The sequence below is a fragment of the Pongo abelii genome, chromosome 10 (genome assembly GCF_028885655.2).
Source record: "Pongo abelii isolate AG06213 chromosome 10, NHGRI_mPonAbe1-v2.0_pri, whole genome shotgun sequence".
Lineage (NCBI taxonomy): Eukaryota > Metazoa > Chordata > Mammalia > Primates > Hominidae > Pongo > Pongo abelii.
The window spans coordinates 108,034,468-108,054,446 of NC_071995.2; the positions used below are offsets into that span (position 1 = coordinate 108,034,468).

Genomic DNA, 19,979 nt, shown 5'->3' on the forward strand with positions numbered 1-19,979 from the left:
ATACTGAAGGATTAAGAATATTAACTCACTTGGCAAGCTCAAAGCAGGTTTTATTTGATCAAGAAGTTCAGTTTTTTGTTTTTTGGTTTTTTTTAAGATGGAGTCTCGCTCTGTCACCCAGGCTGGAGTGCAGTGGCATGATCTCGGCTCACTGCAAGCTCCCAGGTTCACGCCATTCTCCAGCCTCAGCCTCCCGAGCAGCCGGGACTACAGGCACCCGCCACCACGCCCAGCTAATTTTTTTTTTTTTTTTTTTTTTAAGTAGAGACGGGGTTTCACCGTGTTAGCCAAGATGGTCTTGATCTCCTGACCTCGTGATCTGTCTGCCTCAGTCTCCCGAAGTGCTGGGATTACAGGCGTGAGCCACCGTGCCCGGCCTAGAAGTTCAGTTTTATTAACAGGTCATGACCATTTCTTCTCCTTTTTCCCAAGTCCTTGACTTTTGCTTTGCTTATTGGTCTAGTTTTCCAATGGTGAGGAGGAAAAGGGAGTGAGGTCTGGAATATGTGATTTGTAGTAATGATCAGGTCTCTTTCTTTGACCCTGACTGCTGGCTTGATCTAGTGAACCGCAGGGCATGTCTATGAAGCAGAAATACCAAGGTCTTTTTTTTTTTTCCCCATGAACCATTAAACTAGAACCCTCCAGGGCCGTGGCACCCTGGGCTGTGTCTGGCACATAGTAAGTACCCTGGAGATTTATAGGCACTTTTTTTCCCTTGCTTTGTCAATTCCTAAAAGCTAGGTGATATTTTCTTATAAGAAAGTTCTCAATGGAGGCTGGGTGTGGTGGCTCAGAGCTGTAATCCCTGCACTTTGGGAGGCCGAGGTGGGTGCATGCTTGAGCTCAGGAGTTCGAGACCAGCCTGGGCAACATGGTGAGACTGTCTCTACACAAATAAAAACAAAAAATTAGCCAGGCATGGTGGTGCATGCTTGTAGACCCAGCTATTTGGGAGGCTGAGATGGGAGGATTGCTTTGAGCCCCTGGAGGTTGAGGCTGCAGTGAGTTAAGATTGCAGTACTGCACTCCAGCCTGGGCAACAGAGTGAGAATCTGCCTCAAAAAAAAACAAAAAAGAAACCCACAGGTTCTCACAGGAGAGTTTATCCAGTGTCACCTCTCCAAGGTGCATGCCAGTAATTTCGAATTCTGGTTTCCTAAGCTATACAGTTCCCGTCGCACTATGGAGCCACCATTTAATGTCCAACAACAACTTCGGAAGATGGGAGCACAGATTATTTTTTTCCCCTTTAGGAGACCATGAAAATACACTGGTCATTGATCTCCGCTGCTGTTAGCTTGACTGATATGTGTATGATCATTCTCTTTGGGAATGCGATTGCAGAAGAACTGCTTATTGTTGTCATATGTCTTATTTAATAAGAGGATGCTGAACCCTTGGATGTTTCCAGGAAGGGAGTGCTGTAATGTCTTTGCACCTTTGTGATATCATCCTGCAACCTCAGCCCAGATCCAGGTCCATCACTGTTCTGTTCTACTTCCCAGAAAAGTGGACACAGCAGCTAACAAAATCAAGCCCGTTATGGACTATGATCCACAAATGTGCACTGGGCAAGTTGCAAGAGCATTTTAAAAAAAAAAAAAAAATTCTTTTCCATCCTTTTATAATAACCTCATTTAATTTTATGGTAGTTTTAGTCAATATGTCCAGGTATTCCTTTATGAAAAGTGTTTTCTTTGGAGTTTTTTTTCCTTGTTTTTTTAGACAGAGTTTCGCTGTTTTTCCCCAGTCTGGAGTGCAGTGGTGGGATCTTGGCTCAATGCAACCTCTGCCTCCCCGGTTCAAGTGATTCTTCTGCCTCAGGCTCCTGAGTAGCTGGGATTACAGGCGTGCACCACCATGCCTGGCTAATTTTTGTGTTTTTAGTAGACACGGGGTTTTACCATATTGCCCAGACTGGTCTAGAACTCCTGACCTCAAGTGATCTGCTTGCCTTGACCTCCCAAAATGCTGGGATTACAGGCATGAACCACCGTGCCCGGCCTTTTTCACTTCTTTTTTCTTTCTTTCTTTTTTTTTTTTTTTTTTTTACGCTTTTTAAAAAAAAAAATCTGGGCTGTCTTTTGGCTGGTATTACTGAATATCTATCCACATTGTTATGCTGCTAATTGATACTCACCGGGCCCTGGAAAATTCTGAGATACCTTCTGAATCATCAAAGACATAACAAATTGGCATCATTTTAACCTTAAGCATGTTTTATTGTTGGCTAGTGAATAATCCATGATATATTAACACAGTGATTCCATATGAATTAGAATATTTGCTCAAAACAACCCATTCCCTGCTGCTAGCAGACTCTTTCAGTGGGGTGACAGCCCTCTAGGAAAAGGGCTTCATGATGGCTCTGCTGTGAGGCAGACCAGGTTCAAGTCTCAAAGCTGCCCCTCCCCTAGTCCCCCCTGGCTGAGTGTTTCTGGACAAGTTATTCCCTGCACCCTCACTTCCCCATCTCTCAAAAAGGAATACCACCACTCATCTTTCAGGGCTCTGAGAGGCTTAAAGACAGCACCTGATGCTAGAAGGTGCTCAACAGGAAACAGCTGTTTCCAGGTGACTGTTTCTAAAGGTGCTTCTCCTTGTTCTGTAGCTAGATTGGCCCAGAAAAAGTAAAGAATAATCAAGTTGGCTGGGCTCCCACCTGTAATCCCAGCACTTTGGGAGACCGAGGTCAGCAGATCACTTGAGCCCAGGAATTCGAGACCAGCTTGGGCCACGTGGTAAAACCCCATCTCTACAAAAAAATACAAAAATTAGCCAGGTGTGGTGACATGTGTCTGTAGTTCCAGCTACTCGGGAGGCTGAGGTAGGAGGATCGCTTGAGCCCAGAAGGTGGAGGCTGCAGTGAGCCACGATTGCGCCACTGCACTCCAGCCTGGGCTACAAACCAAGACCCTGTCTCAAAAATAAAATAAAAAATATTCAGGGCCTTTGTCTTCTTCCCTGAATCCATTACCTCACCCAATCTAAGATCTTGCCTTCATTTTCCATCAGGAAATTCCATTCACTAATCACCAATCAAGGAAAAGCTATCTTGCCTCTGAATTCTATAGCTGATTGAATTTGGCCACTTTGTGTATCTCTTTTAGTGTTATTTTCTCATATCATGCAGGATTATTGCTCTAGCCATTGGACCTGTGTTATAGGTGCATTTATGTATAATTCCATATCTAATCTGGGTCTACATTATTAGACTGGGACTATTACTCTTGTGTATTCTGTTTTCTTTGTATGTGTTTTTCTATTTTTTCAAATCAGGGATCCTGAGCCAGGGATCTACAGGCCACATTCAGCCATAGACAGGCTTTGTTTGGCTCACAGGTTTTCTTTTAAAAATTTTGAATTAGATGCCAGAATTTTTAAATTCTACATGTTGGGGTTTTTTCTTTAAAAATCGAAAAGTTGGCCACACTAGGCCCACGATCCCTCAAGATAGCTATCAGCTGGGACCAAGTGCAGCTTGCCTCCTGTTACAGGGCAGGTCCCAGGGTTTTCAGTATGCCCCAGACCCTACCAGTCCTTATCACCCAATCCCAAGACTTGGGCCTTTGCCATTTGTCTTGGAACATGTCTTTCTTTGGTCTTATAATACAGTGAAGACAAAAACAAAATACTTTCTGTGTCCGTGTTGCTATCAAAATTTCAAAAATTGTCAGTAGCTGATACAAAGAATAAGTTATCCTTTCAAACAACTTACTCTGCCCAACAAGGTGCTAAGTTCTATACATCTCGTTCTGACTTCCTGATGATGCTGTGAGGTGGGTGTTTGGTGCTCTTGCTTTCTTTAGACTTGATTTCGAATAAGTATATTCTTCTGTGTAATATATTTTGAAATTCATGGTAACTTTTGATTAGAATAATGTCTTTCGTGGAATAAACTAAGACAAAAATAAGAGTGTTACATGAAAATGCATAATTCCTCTGCATACTTCAAGCCACCTCTTTTTTATGTCACAGATTGATTTGGGTGGGTTGGGGGGAGCTCTTCCTTTGTCCACAAAAGGGCCTTTTTAAATAGTTCGTTGCTCAACAGAGAATCCAAACTTGTACTTTTCACTGCAAACAGCTTTATCCTGCAAACACCCAGCAACCCTGAGTGGTTTTAAAGAACTGCTTAGAGAACTTTCTTTCAGTCTTATCACTATTGTGTGTTCGGATCATGCTCCCCAGTAACAAAAAGCAGCGTGTTCACTCACCAACAGCCCATTCCCAAGGTTCTAGATAGGGCTTTTCTCATCTCTTCCCATTTGTGTCTAAAGTGAGGTGAACGTGAAACCGGGGCATATAAACTTGTTCCAATATAGCACTCCCCAGATGCTTGCCTCATAACAATCCTGGCTGTTTGTTTTAGAAATGGTAATGTATCATTGTAACAAATTATACTTAAAAATCATTTAGTGTGAAATTGCAGATTAATCCCATAGGGACAGGGTATTAACAATCCCCCAGCCTTTTGGAGCATACAGATGGTGAACCTAGGATTTACAATAGGAACAATCGCTGATTACATGCATGGGTGTAACGGACAAAAAGACCTGCACAACTTGGGCCCGGAGAATACGGTGGAGGTCCTAGCGCCTGACTTGTTTAGGACCCTCAGGTCCCTAAGAATGTGTTTCATCACCTTGCATATGTGAAATTCTGCGGTCTGTTCTGTGAGCTTTGAAACCTACCAAGTGCATATATAGAAATGTTCTTTCAGTGTGCTTAGCTTTAGTGCTTAGATTCCATTTGAATTTGTTTAAAGAGCAACTGCACAGTGGAGGAGGCAGTGAGGGTTTGGTAGATGTACTTTGCTGATAGTTCATTATCAAAACCAATACCTGCAGATTCACTAATCATCAGGAAGGAAGTTGCCATGCATTGCATGAGCTGGGATGTGTTGATTGCCTCAAAAATTAATCTGCCCTTGAGATGAAAAGGACTGACTCTGAAATACAATTCTCCTGATTTTGAAACTGTCCCTTGCCTGACTCCGTGTAAACTCCATGACATGCTTGATGTTGAGAATGAAAATGGCACACTTATACACACAATCTTGAATGCAGATCACTTTACAGTAGTGGCCAGCCAGTATGTGCTGGAGACTGAAATAACCAAGTAATAAGTCTGTTTCTATTTAAATAATTTAATTTTTTAAAGAAACAGTGTCTCACCCAATTGTTCACTAAAAATTTAAATCAGAGAGTAACCATTTTGATAGTAATTTAAGTTCAAATAAGTTCTCCTAATCTCTATTTGATTTCAGATGCAAAGATGAGAAATAACTTTGCAGTCAGGAGAATATATTCTCAGAGAAAAACACACTTCCCCTGGCCTTTTTCAGGGCTTCTCAAGAAACCCTTTATTTCAATGAACTGTTGTTGATCCTAAATATTCTTTTTCCACCCACCTTTTTGATGTAGGGCTCACAGCAAAATAAAAGCACAGGCGATGTTGCACCTGAATGTCTGTCTGGCTGAAGACAGAGCTTTGTTTCCTTTTAGGGATACGGCCTCCACCCTGGTTTTAAGGCTTATCCCTGAACCCAGCCAGGGATTTGGGACAGCATTGGACCAGCTGAGTATTAATGACAATGTCCTCTCTATTGGACCAATTAATTACCCTCCCAGAAGGGCTTTACAGCTCTGTCTTGAGAGGATGCTTATAAGCTTCTCACGGTAATTCTAGAGGTGCTGTGCAACTGGTCCTCATTTCAACTGTGTCTCTCAGGCACTGGGTCTGGATAACATCTTGTTCAGAATGACCAGGGTAGCCTTTATTGTCATGATTATCAATGACATTTATGACATTGTGCAGCAAGATTTATTCCCTGGAAAAAGTCTGTTCTATCAGGTTTAAAACATACATGAAAGTATCAAACAAAACATATAGTTGTTGGTACATAGCGTAAAAAAGCAAAGAGTGATCAAAGCTGAACAAATTTAGGTTATAACCCAAAGTATAAAACAAGTATCTGTGAGTAAATGCTGGTTAAAGAAATATTTACATAGAGGAGAAGTAACAAATATTTCTTAGAATCCCAATGTAACCATATTTCTTATGCTACATTAGAACAAGTTTATATTTATTATAAAATAAATATTTCTTATAAAAGAATTTATAAATAGTCCTTATAAATGTAGATGATCCTTCCCCTAGGAGGTGGAGGCTAATTTTGCCTTCACTCCTTCCCTTCACTGTTTGGCTGGTCTTGGTGACTGGCCTCCAAATAAGAGTATGGAGAGGAATAAAAAGTAGCTTTGCAGTGGAGCAGGTTGGCACACATGACCTGACCAAGTGATAAAGGTTAAGGTCAGCAGCACTGTCAGTGGCTCTCATGCTTCCCCGATAAATGATGAAGGCACAGAGGTGCTTCACCTCCATGCTATTCGTTAGGGATGTAAAATGAGGGTTTGGTTTTGTTAAAGAAACAAGTTGGAGAGGAGGGGAAGAGCACTGCCTGGAAGAGAGATGACAAAGGAGAGAAGGGAGAAACCTAGGGCTGCTGTGATTAGGCTGGAGTGTGCTGTATAATGCCATCTGCTCCCCTGGTTCCCCACAAAAACTTCAGTGAAACCCACACTGTTCACCCACACGTTGGGAACTGGCCTTGATCACTGTATTACAATCAGAGTTGGATTCCTTTGTCCTGCGCGTGTTCTTTCATTCTGAGAAGGGTCCGTAGGCTTTTCAAGGCTGCCAAAGGCTCCAAAATTGTCAAGGTCGTGAAAACAAGGAAGCAGGAGACACTGTCCCAGACCAGAAGCGACTGGGCGGGCATGACAATGAAATGCAGTGTGGTGCCCTGAGTTGGATCCTGCAGCAGGAAGAGAACATTTCTGGGGAAGGTGGTAAAGTCCAAATCAAGTCTGGAGTTTAGATAGGAATGTGCCAAAGTGGGTGTCTTACTTGTGAGAAATGTACCATGGTAATGTGAAATGATGGGCGGGAGTGAGGGGAGGGGAAATCAGGTGCGAGGCATTTGGGAATTCTCTGCATTTTCTTTGTAACTCTTCTGTCATTCTAAAATCATTCAAAACCAAAAAGTGTATTTAATCAAGAAAATGATACACCCATGTTCTAAGCGTCTACCCAAAACAATGGAAAGCAGGATCTCAAAGAGATATTTGCATGTTCATGTTCATGGCAGCATTATTCATAATAACCAAAAGGTGGAAGCAACCCAACTGCCCATCAGCAGATAAATGGATAAACACAACGTGGCATCTCCATGCAATAGAATATTATTCAGCCTTAACAAGGAAATTCAGGCACATGCAAGAGCATGGATGAACTTTGAAGATGTTACACGAAGGGAAATAAGCTAGTCACAAAAAAGACAGACTGCATTATTCTACGTATATGAGATACACAGAGTAGTCAGACTCAGAAACAAATCAGAATGGTAGTTGTCAGGGGGCTGGGGGAAGGGAAAAAATGGGAGTGCTTGTTTAATAGGTATAGAGTTTCTGGTTTTCAAGATGGAAAAACTTCTGGAGATCTGGTGCACAAGGTGAATGTAACGCTAATGAACTGTACACTTAGAATGGGTTAGTTGGTAAATTTTGTTAGGTGGTGGTGGTGGTGTTTTTTTTTGTTTTTTTTTTTTTACCACAATTAAATCAAGGAAATGAGTATAACAATTATACAAGTTAGGAAAACCTTTGCTTGCCATGAGAAAGGCCTATGGCAAAGTTCTCAGTCTTGGTGTTAAAGACATTTGGGGCTGGATGATTTTTTGTTTGGGGGCACTTTCTGGGTGTTGTAGGATATTTAGTGGCTCCCTGGCTTCTAGCCACTAGATGTTAGATGTTGCCCACATCATGACGAACAAAACTATCTCCAGATGATGATAAACGTTCCTTGGGGCTCAGGAGCAAAATTGCCCCCAGGTTAGAACCACTGGCCTTAGAAGACTGGAGAGGAAACAAAATAGATTGTTTTTGTTTTTTGTTTTGTTTTGTTTTGAATTACTAAATTGGCTAGACTTTTATCGTCTAATATGGTAGCCATGAACCATAGGGGGCTATGTAAATTTAAAATTTATTGGCCAGGCATAGTGTTTTATGCCTGTAATCCCAGTGCTTTAGGAGACTGAGGTGGGAAGATCGCTTGAGCCCAGGAGTTTGAGACCAGCCTGGGCAACTGAGAAATTGTCTCTACAAAAAAAATAAAAATTAAAAATAGTTGGGCATGGTGGGAGGTTCCTGTAGTCCCAGCTACTTGGGAAGCAGAGGTAGGAGGATCACTTGAGCCCAGGAGTTTGAGGCTGCAGAGAGCTATTATTGTACCACTGTACTCCAGACTGGGTGACAAAGCAAGACCCTGTCTCAAAAGAAAAAACGGGCCAGACATGGTGGCTCACGCCTGTAATCCCAGCACTTTGGGAGGCCAAGGTGGGGTGATCACTTGAGGACAGGAGCTCCAGACTACCCTGGCCAACATGATGAAACCCCATCTCTATTAAAAATACAAAAAAAAAAAAAAAAAGCCAGGCGTGATGGCATGTGCCTGTAATCTCAGCTATTTGGGAGGCTGAGGCAGGAGAATTGCTTGAACCTGGGAGGTAGAGGTTGCAGTGAGCTGAGATCGCACCACTGTACTCCAGCCTGGGCAACAGAGCATGACTCTGTCTCAAAAAAAAAACTGCTTTTGTTTGTGAAGAAAAGTAACCTGAGTTATTGCCTCATCTCATATACAAAGGTAAATACTAGAAGGGTTTAGAAGACAAACTGTAAAAGGATTAGTATCAATCTGAAACAATATATAGGAGAATATTGGGAAGGACTTGTTGAAGAAGATCCTCGGCCAGGCAGGGTGGCTCACGCCCGTAATCCCAGCACTTTGAGAGGCTGAGGCTGGCGGATCACGAGGTCAAGAGATCGAGACCATCCTGGCCAACGTGGTGAAACCCCGTCTCTACCAAAAATAAAAAAATTAGCTGGGCATGGTGGCGGGTACCTGTAATCCTAGCTACTTGGAAGGCTGAGGCAGGAGAATTGCTTGAACCCAGGAGGCAGAGGTTACAGTGAGCCAAGATCGTGCCACTGTACTCCAGCCTGGGTGACAGAGCAATACTCCATCTTAAAAGCCCTCAAAAACACAAATTAACGGCATAACTGGGTACATCTGCCTGCATAAAAATTAAAGACTTAATGTTCAACTAAGGATACCCCACACAATAGACAGGTGACAGACTCAAAGATCTTTGCAATGTCTAAACCAGCCAGGAATTCTGCTCTAGACCTAGAATACAAATGGAAATACTGAGGCCAGGCATGGTGGCTCATGCCTGTAATCCAGCACTTTGAGAGGCTGAGGCAAGCAGATCACTTGAGGTCAGGAGTTCGAGACCAGCCTGGCCGATATGGTGAAACCCCCTTGTCTCTACTAAAAGTACAAAAATTAGCCGGTTGTGGTGACAGGCGCCTGTAATCCCAGCTACTTAGGAGGCTGAGGCAGGAGAATCGCTTGAACCCCGGAGGTGGAGGTTGCAGTGAGCCGAGATTGTGCCACTGCTCTCCAGCCTGGGCGATAGAGAAAGATCCATCTCAAAAAAAAAAAAAAAAAAAAAGGAAACACTGCAAATCAATGGAAAAGATAGGATACTCGTAGAAAAGGTCAGGTGTTCATATGACTGGACCATTTCCAGAATGTGAAGCTTACTGGCTAATAAACATTTGTGGTTAATCAATCTTCTATAAGCGCATCAAAAAATCAGATTAATACAAAATTAAACAACAGAATACCACTTTATACCCATCAAACTGGCAAAGATTGTACAGCCTGAAAATATCACCTAATGGCAGTGATACAGAGAAATAGACATACAGGGAAAATTGTAGTGCATTTTTGAGGGACTGATGACTATAACCATTCCAGAAAAGAGTTTTGCAGAACACGATGTAATTACGCATGCAATGCCCTTATGACCACTCTTACCTCTGGCCATATACCCACAAGAAATTGTACACAGGTCCCAAAGGGAACACATCTGAAGGTGTTCATCATGCTATTGTCTGAGGCAGTGATGAGTTAGAATTGACCTAAATATCTATCCTTGGGGAAATGGATAGGTTAGGCAAAGTGGATCAAGCAGAGAGCCAGATATGAGCTGGCTCTCTTTATGGTCTTTAAGACCATAAAGATGTTTACTGCTATATGAAACACTTACACATAAATTGAATCTGTTTTCTTTATAAAGATCCCCTGGAAGCCCCACCTAAACACTCCTCCATTAATCTTTGCCTGGAACTGAACCTGGTTGCCGCTCCTAGTTCCAAGAGGGCCTGGAACGTCCACCACTTTACATTTCCAGCCTTTCAGAGACAAGGAACGAAGGGGGCCCTGCCTGGCCTCTGAGTCACCAGTCTGTAGTGTCTACAATGCATTTCAAAATACTCAAAATATTAAGTATTTTAATGTAACCATACTAATGCATATTGATTTATATATCTTTTCAGTGGGGTCACAGTTATTGTTTTTTGTTTGTTTTAGGATGTGGGACAAAGCCAAGTAATGTTCTTGCTTTAACTATACCTATAAGGCCAGGCGTGGTGGCTCAGGCCTGTAATCCCAGTACTTTGGGAGGCTGAGGCAGGTGGATCATGAGGTCCAGGAGTTCGAGACCAGCCTGACCAATATGGTGAAACCCTGTCTCTACTAAAATTACAAAAATTAGCTGGGCGTGGTGGCAGGCACCTGTAATCCCAGCTACTCAGGAGGCTGAGGCAGGAGAATCGCTTGAACCTGGGAAGCGGAGGTTCTAGTGAGCTGATATCACGCCACTGCACTCCCGCCTGGGTGACAGAGTGAGACTCCATCTCAAAAAAAAAAAAAAAAAAAATCACCCCTGTAATCTCAGCACTTGGGGAGGCTGAGGCGGGAGGATCATGAGGTCAGGAGATTGAGACCATCCTGGCCAACATGGTGAAACCCCATCTCTACTAAAAATACAAAAATTAGCTGGGCATGGTGGTGTGCGCCTGTGGTCCTAGCTACTTGGGAGGCTGAGGCAGGAGAATCGCTTGAACCCAGGAGGCAGAGGTTGCAGTGAACTGAGATCAAGCCACTGCACTCCAGCCTGGGCGAAAGAGTGAGACTCTGTCTCAAAAACAAAAAACAGAAAAAACTATACCCATAATGAATTGTCTGTAATTCCCGGGGTCAGTTTCTTTATTGTGGAATGGGGACTTAACACGTGCAAAGCAATCTGAGTACAGAATACCTTCTAGGTTTTTATCCTAGATCTTTTGCAGTTTTCTCCCCTTACCAAATTTAATAGAAATTAACCCACAGACTACATTCTCTTTGTAATACACATTGAAAGACGTCTATGCACTTGGGTTCCATTGGTTTGTCTGATGTTGAAATGAATTAATTAAAATAGCAAGTGTCATGGGCACAAAAACAGAACAGCCTTGCATTTCTTTTCCCACCAGCTGAGTTGAATTCTTATGAGTCACCTGTATTTGTTGGTGGGAACAGAAATGCACAGATGTTCTAGAAAGCCCTGTTTCTCAAACTTGCCAGCGCACTGAGGTCCCCTGGGGATCTTATTAAAAAGCAGATTCTGATTCAGTTAAGTCTGGGAGAGGATCTGGGATTTTTCATTTCTAAGTGCTCCCAGAGGGTACTGATGCTGCTGGCCCCAGACCTAAGGTAAGAAGGTTCTAGAAGTTCCACTGTATTTGACAGTTCAGCATGCCTGGTAGCATCAGTGTGTCCAACAGGGTATGGAAAGCAGTAACGAGTCAGGGTTTGATTCATAAAGGTCAATTAAGAACATCTATTCCTTATTGCTTCAGTTACTCCTGGGGAGTAATAAACCACCCCAAACTTAGTGGCATAAAATCACCCTTTTATTCTCACCAACTTGGTGAGCAAGGAATTCAGAAAGTGTATAATGGTTGGTCAGGGTGTGGTGGCTAATGCTTGTAATCCCAACATTTGGGAAGCTAAGGCGGGAGGATCCCTTGAGCCTGAGTTTGAAATTAGTCTAGGAAACATAGTGAGACCCTGACTCAAGAAAAAAAAAAGAAAGTGTTCAACAGAGCTGGCTTGTCTTTGGTCCTCAATGTCTGGGACCTCAGCTAGGAAGACCCCAAGGCTGGGGTGGGAGTGACTTGATAGTTGATCTCAAGTCATCCTAAGACTCACTCTCATGCCTGGCTCCTGGACTCGGGGCATTGAAGGATGAGGCCAACTGACTAGAATGCCTACAGGTGGCCTTTCCATGCGCTGGGCTTTCTTACAGCTTGGCGCCTCAGGGGGCCAGATGCTGCAATGGAAGCTGTGTCTTTGATCTAGCCCCAGAAGCCACACAGTGTCCCTTCTGCCACATTCTGTTGGTTACAAGTGAGTCACAAGCCACCTAAATTCAAGGGAGAGAGTTACACTCTACCTTTTGATAGGGGAGTGGCAAGGTGTAGAACAAGTGGGATGGGAGATACTGTTGTGAATGTCTTTGGAAAATCTAATCTGCCAAACTTATTTTATAAGCTGCTCCCTGCCATGATTAAGATGCTTTTGACAAAACACCACACCTCTTCAATGTGTCTCTTAGATATTAAAATTGTGTAATTGATATTAGGGTCTAAAATTCTGCTCAGGGAGCCAAGAGTGAAGATAATGGGTGAACACTGATTTTTTTCTAGATTTGTTACCTTATCTGAGAAAGCCTCAGTTCCCATTTCTTTTTCTTTTTTTTTTTTTTTAATTTTAAGTTCCAGGATACGTTTGCAGAATGTGCAGGTTTGTTACATAGGTATACATGTGCCATGGTGGTTTGCTGCACTATCCAACCCATCATCTAGGTTTTAAGCCCTGCATGCATTAGATATTTGGCCTAATGCTCTCCCTGTCCTTTTCCCCCACCCTCCAACAGGCCCTGGTGTATGATGTTCCCCTTCCTGTGTCCATGTGTTCTCATTGTTCAGCTCCCACTTATGAGTGAGAACAGGTGGTGGTTGGTTTTCTGTTCCTGTGTTAGTTTCCTGAGAATGATGACTTCCAGCCTCATCCATGTCCCTGCAAAGGACATGATCTCATTCTTTTTATGGCTGCATGGTATTCCATGGTGTATATGTACCACATTTTCTTTATCTAGTCTATCATTGATGGGCATTTGGGTTGGTTCCAAGTCATTGCTATTGTAAATAGTGCTGCAGTAAACATACGTGTGCATGTTTCTTTATAGCAGAATGATTTATAATCCTTTGGGTATATACCCAGTAATGGGATTGCTGGGTCAAATGGTATTTCTGGTTCTAGATACTTGAGGAATTGCCACACTGGTTTCTACAATGGTTGAACTAGAACAAGCAATGAGGAAAGGATTCCCTATTTAATAAATGGTGCTGGGAAAACTGGCTAACCATATGCAGAAAACTGAAACTGGACCCCTTCCTAAAAATATCTTATACAAAAATTAAGACGATTAAAGACTTAAGTGTAAAACCCAAAACCATAAAAAACCTTAAAAGAAAACCTAGGCAATACCATTCAGGACATAGGCATGGGCAAAGACTTCATGACTAAAACACCAAAAGCAATTTCAACAAAAGCCAAAATTGACAAATATGATCTAATTAAAGAGCTTTTGCACAGCAAAAAAAAGCTGGCATCAGAGTGAACAGGCAACCTACACAATGGGAGAAAAATTTTGCAATCTATCCATCTGACAAAGGGCTAATATCCAGAATCTACAAGGAATTTAAACAAATTTACAAGAAAAACCCATCAAAAAGTGGGCAAAGGATATGAACAGACCCTTCTCAAAAGAAGATATTTAGGCGGCCGAGAAAACATGAAAAAGAGCTCATCATCACTGATCATTAGAGAAATGCAAATCAAAACCACAATGAGATACCATCTCACACCAGTCAGAATGTCGATTATTAAAAAGTCAGGAAACAACTAATATTGGCAAGGCTGTGGAGAAATAGGAACGCTTTTACACTATTGGTGGGAGTATAAATTAGTTCTCATTCTTTAAGGCTTACACAAGACCATCCCTGATAGCAGTTCTTCGGTATTGGGTAAAGGCCCTGTCTAGAAAGTATTTTCTGTGGTCCAAGGAGACTGCTATCTGAGGCCCTGTCAGCATGCAGCAGTGCTTACCTGAAGAGGTGAATCAGACTTCTCGGGCACAACCTGCTGGCCCGCCTGTGCCTGTCCAGGCGTCTTCCTCATCCACCAGGTGAATGACTCAATCACTGTCCAGTTGCCCAGGGCCCCAGCAGTTTGTATGTTTCTAGATCACTTCCTGCTGCATCCTCTCTCCCTACTTCCATGCTGTCTGTCACCCCTTCTTGGTCTCTCTTCTCCCATTCCCGGGCTAGTGGGTCTTGGGAACACACCATCCCTCCACATGGGGGATGAGGAAGGAACTCTTCATCCATGCTACTACTCCATATTCTGTTGGTTACAAGTGAGTAACAGGCCACCTAGATTCAAGGGAGGGAATTAGACTCTACCTTTTTTTATTTTTTATTTTATTTTATTTTACTTTTTGAGACAGCATCTCACTCTGTTGTTCAGTCTGAAGTGCAGTGGCACAATCTTGGCTGACTGCAACCTCCGCCTCCTGGGTTCAAGCAATTCTCCTGCCTCAGCCTGCTGAGTAGCCGGGATTACAGGCATGCCACCGTGCCCGGCTAATTTTTGTATTTTTAGTAGACATGGGGTTTTGCCATGTTGCCCAGGCTGGTCTCAAACCCCTGGCTTCAAGCAATCCACCCACCTCGGCCTCCCAAAGTGCTGGGATTACAGGCATGTGCCACCATACCCGGCCTAGACTCTACCTTTTGATGGGGGAATGGGCAAGGTTTAGAAGAGCAAGTGGGATGGGAGGCACTACTGTGACCATCTTTGGAAAATCTATTCTGCCAAACTTATAAACTTTCCCCCCACTCTATGAATAAGATACCTTTGACAAAATACACCTCTTCAATACATCTCTTAGATATTAACACTGTTATTACATTAGAGTTTAAAATCTTGCTCATGGAGCAAGGATGAGGAGGGAACTCTTCTTTACATTACAGTAGAATGTGTCCCCAGGTTCTGTAGTTATTTAATTTTTTTTTCTTTTTTGAGACAGAGTCTCCCTCTGTCACCCAGGCTGGAGTACAGTGGCTCGATCTCAGCTCCCTGCAACCTCTGCCTCCCGGGTTCAAGCAATTCTCTGCCTCAGCCTCCCAAGTAGCTGGGATTATGGGCACCCGCCACCATGCGGGGCTAATTTTTTTGTATTTTTAGTAGAGATGGGGTTTCACCATCTTGGCCAGGCTGGTCTTGAACTCCTGACCTTGTGTTCTACCCACCTCCACCACTCAAAGTGCTAGGATTACAGGCGTGAGCCACCGTGCCTGGCCTTCTGTAGTTATTTTAAAAAGGAAGAAAAAGTGCTGGCTGGGTGCAACAGCTCACACCTGTAATAACCACTTTGGGAGGCCGAGAGTGGATCACTGAGGTCAGGAGTTTGAAACCCAGCTGGCTAACATGGCAAAACCATGTCTCTACTAAAAATACAAAAATTAGCCAGGTGTGGTGGCAGGTGCCTGTGATCCCAGCTACTCGGGAGGCTGAAGCAGGAGAATCACTTGAACCCAGGAGGCAGAGGTTGCAGTGAGCAGAGATCGTGCCACTGCACTCCAGCCTGAAAGAGCAAAACTCTGTCTCAAAAAAAAAAAAAAAAGAAAAAGTACCTCTTCTGCCTGATGTGGTGTCTCCAAAGTGCTTTCTTCTAGAATTCAGTTCAACCTAAACATATTCTGGTCACTCATAACTTAACAATAGTATAATAATAACTAGCATTTATTGACTATTTGCTCAGTGCTGGGTCCTGTCCTAAATGCTTTCTATGCATCAACTCTTTTTAGACTCCAAAAGTATTTTAGGCTGATTGCGTTGTTTGATACACCACTTAGAATTATTTAAAGCACGGAAGAAGGATGGTGACAGCTAAAAAGTCCCATCGTAGCTGCTTCACTATGGTCAAGATGTTTTGGTCTCTGAGTAAAATTCTGAGAATAATCATTGGGGATCATAGCACGCATATATATGTGTGTGTGTGTGTGTGATGAATATGTGATTTACCTCAGTTTTTTTAAATTGAGGTGAAATTCTCATTACTGTAAAATTAGGTATTACCAAGTGAACAATTCAGTGGCATTTGGTACATTCACAATGTTGTGCAAGGAACATGCATTAATTCTTCATCCTTACAACAAGCCTATGAGAGATATGCTATCAGTACTCCTTTTATTTTGTCTTATTTTTTAAGAGATGGGGGTCTTGCTTATGTTGCCCAAACTGGTCTTGAACTCCTGGGCTCAAGCAGTCCTCCCACCTCAGCCTCCCAAAGTGCTGAGATTACTGGTGTGAGCTGCTACACCTGGCTTTAGTATCCCTTTTAAACTGATGAGACAACTGAGACACTGTGCAGTTACAGAATAGGTCACAGAGCTGGGCTGTGATAATACTGGCTCTGAACTTTTTGTTCCTTTCCCCTTCTGCATTTCATGTGTTTTAATAAATCCAAAATAACATTGAAATTATAAAAAGAACATCTCTACAAATGGATTTTCTTCTAATGTTGTTTTTTCCTCTGTTTTGCAGAGACATATCTTTTTACCTATATTTTCGCTAAATATAGCATCACAAGTATTTTCTCCAGCTGTATTTGAGGTATTATTGACACATAAAATTGTATATATTTAAGGTGTACAATGTGATGTTTTGATATACAAATATCCTGTGGAATGATTAGCATGATCAAGCTAATTAACACATTCTTGAAATTCGCTGAGAGAGTAGACCTTAAATGTTCTCACCACACATAAAAAGTGGTAACTGTGTAAAATGATGAGACTTTTGTTCCTAACAGTTATGGTACATCAGCTCTCAGTAAAATCAGTTTTCTTTTTTTTGCAAATCTGTCTGTTTTTAGGAACCTCCTTTCTTTATATGCACAAACTCTGTTAACTGGATGGTATTTTCAGTTTTGTGGCTGATCTTCTGTTCCACGTGTTTATTGTATATATCTGTGTAGTTTATAGGGGTGGGTATGCCCTAGATTGAAAAACAGCCTGTGGCCCACTGCTTGTTTTTATAAGTAAAGTTTTATTGTACAGCCATGTTCATTAGTGTACAATATTGTCCACGGCTGCTTTTCAGCCACAAGAGCAGAGTTGAGTAGTTGTAACAGTGCCCTTTATGACCTGGAAAGCCTAAAATATTTTCCTGTCTAACTCTTCCCAGAAAAATTCTGCTGAACCTTGCCTTAGGTGGGGTTGCTTTGTCTCTCTTGGGCTTAGGAAGGCGAACAGAGAGGGAGAGAATCTTTCCAAGGGAGACTCTGGAAAGAACAGATTAACCAGTCATCCTCAATGGGTGCTGAGATGAATTTTTGACTACCCAGGGATTGTGAGCTAGCCTTTTGTTACTTCTTATGCTAGAAAATGATTCAAAGAAGGCTTAAATGCAGGTGGTTGAAATAGCTCATAAACCAGGAGCTGTCTGTATATCTTTTGGTTCCTGCCTTCGCTGAATAATGGCTTTTCCTTTCACTCGTTCAACTAATAATTAACCACCTGCCAGTGCGTGTTCTTACCATGATGCTGTGCTCCCTAAAAACAATTCAACCTCATACATCATGTGCCAATTATATGCCAGTGATTATGCCGAGGCCTTGACAATAGAACCTCCTACACACTTGGACGATAGTATACATTTGTTCCTAGAATTCCACGTGGTGATCAAGGCTAAGCACTGAGGGTACAGCTGTGGATAGGACAGCCGTAGTCTCTGCTTTCAAGGAATTTATGGGGGAGGAGGCAGATGATGAGTAAGTAAACAAGTGAATGGCAAGATAATTTCAGACAGCATGGTGATGAACCGGATTGGGGGCCTGGGACAGAAGACAAACATTTGTGGCAAAACTGGTGAAATCTGAATCAAATCGGGAGTCTAGTTATAATGATAATGTTAATTTCATTTCTTAGTTGTTCCCAGTGTACCAGGTTAGGTGAGATGCTAACATTAGGGGAAACTGAGAGAGGGTATATGAAACTGCCTACACTGTGTTTGCAACCTCTCTGTAAGTCTAAAATTATTCCAAATAAAGTGTGTGTATGTAGATACGTGCATGAAAACATGCACACACACATACATATATACATATACACATGAAGCTGGCTATACTTTTTCAGTATTTAAGCAATTACTTAAATGATACTGTTGTTATTATAAGATTTTTAATAGCAACAGACACACCACTTGGCTAACGATGTATATCTGAATGTGCCTGATGGACACATGTCTCGCAAGGTTACTTCTGTGCTTTGGAAGCTAAGGAACTTCCCACTTCCTCATTTAATAACTGGATTCGTAAGGGCTTCGTAAGCTTGAGTGACCCATGCTTTGTTGCCAGGTCTATTCCAGTGACCCCTACCAAGACCCCTGTCCCAATTCGTATATCAGAGAAAAATGAATCTATTTCAGGAACCATCAGTCCTCATTATCTCTAATTGGGTCTGGCGGCTGGAGACAGGCCTCATTATTTTTAATTGGGACCCATAGTTCTAGAACGAAACACCACCCAGTTTCATGCAGATCATGCCTGGATATTTGCTTGCAAGTTCAAAGTGAAATTGCATTGTGGGATTTCCAGGAAATCACACTATTTTTCTGCCCCTTTTTTCCCCCAGCTAACTTTACAGTTGTAGTCTTGGGTCGTCAGACTAAAAATAATATTTGAATGGGGACTGTCCGTGTTTATGTCGTAGGGGTTTTTAGCATCTGGGTGGTGGTCGTGTAGATTTTTCTTTCAAAATTAATGAATATGATAATACGCAGCAATTTGACAGATTGCTCACTTAAGTATCATTTACATACTGCTTTGGGCATGGCGTTACGCCACGGATAAATTTCCCTTGCTTAAAGACACTCATTTTTGCTCATTTTTCTAATTTACTATAGAGCAGGCAATCCTTCACAAATATATATGCTTTCTTATTTTTTCATCATTATCCTGATGTTGCTAAAATCGGTCAGCACCAGACGCAGGAAATTCATTTTAGAAATCCATAGCAGAGTCTGTCTTCACTCATTCTTGATTAGAGTTTTTAGTTGTCCCAGCTCTCCTAATATTTTAACACTCCAAGGCGGCAACACATTCTCTTTTTAATTTTTAACATGCTCTTCATCCCACCACATAGACACTGACCTTTCTTTAACAAGCTTGAATGCTTTCCAAGGCCTTTTAAGGACTTGCTTCCACTCAAGGTAGAAGTTCTGAGATTTGGCATGGGCCGTATCCCTTGAGAGAGCAGGAACAGACTGGGGTGCAGTGGGGCGGGGGTGGGGTGCTGAGAGCCTGAGACATTTTGCCAAACATTCAGACACAAAGTCTGGGCCCTCCTCAGAGCCAAGAGCTTCTTGTAAGAAAAGAAGACCACCCTGGAAGAAGGACTTTGGGAGCGGTAGCTTTCACTCTTTGCTTCCTCAGGGACACTTTTTAGACCTTTCAGGAAAGAGAAAAAGGCTGGGGCAGTCATTCCAGGGAATGTGAAAAGATGGATGGGGCAGTGGTCCATCCCTGCAGTTCTCCCGTGCAGTTACTCTCCCTTCTGCAAACAGCTTGAAAATGTAGCTCCTGCATGACAGCTGGAGATAAGCTGCTTTTGTCTAATTTGTTCCTAATGCTTTTGCATTTAGTGCAATTCTGCAGTGTGTATACAGCCTAACCCTCTCATGTTTGAGATCCTCTTGAAATCTCTTTTTGTCTCCAGTACAAAGATCAGATTTTGGTGCTGTGTGCCTTTGGGTAAGTTATTTAACTCCTCTGTGCTTTCATTTCCTTAATTTGAGCACAGGAATAATGTTATAACACAATCTATCTTATGGGGTGTCGTAAGGAGCAAATGATTTAAAATAATACTCAGCACAGTGTCTGGCAGAGAGCAAGT

At 42.4% G+C, this 19,979-nt stretch overlaps 1 protein-coding gene across 1 annotated transcript in view; it reads left to right on the plus strand.

The window, feature by feature from the left end:
* The window catches only part of MYO1H (myosin IH), a 202,391-nt gene that overhangs the window by 373 nt on the left and 182,039 nt on the right, over positions 1-19,979 (plus strand). The gene's annotated exons all lie outside the window — the stretch shown is intronic.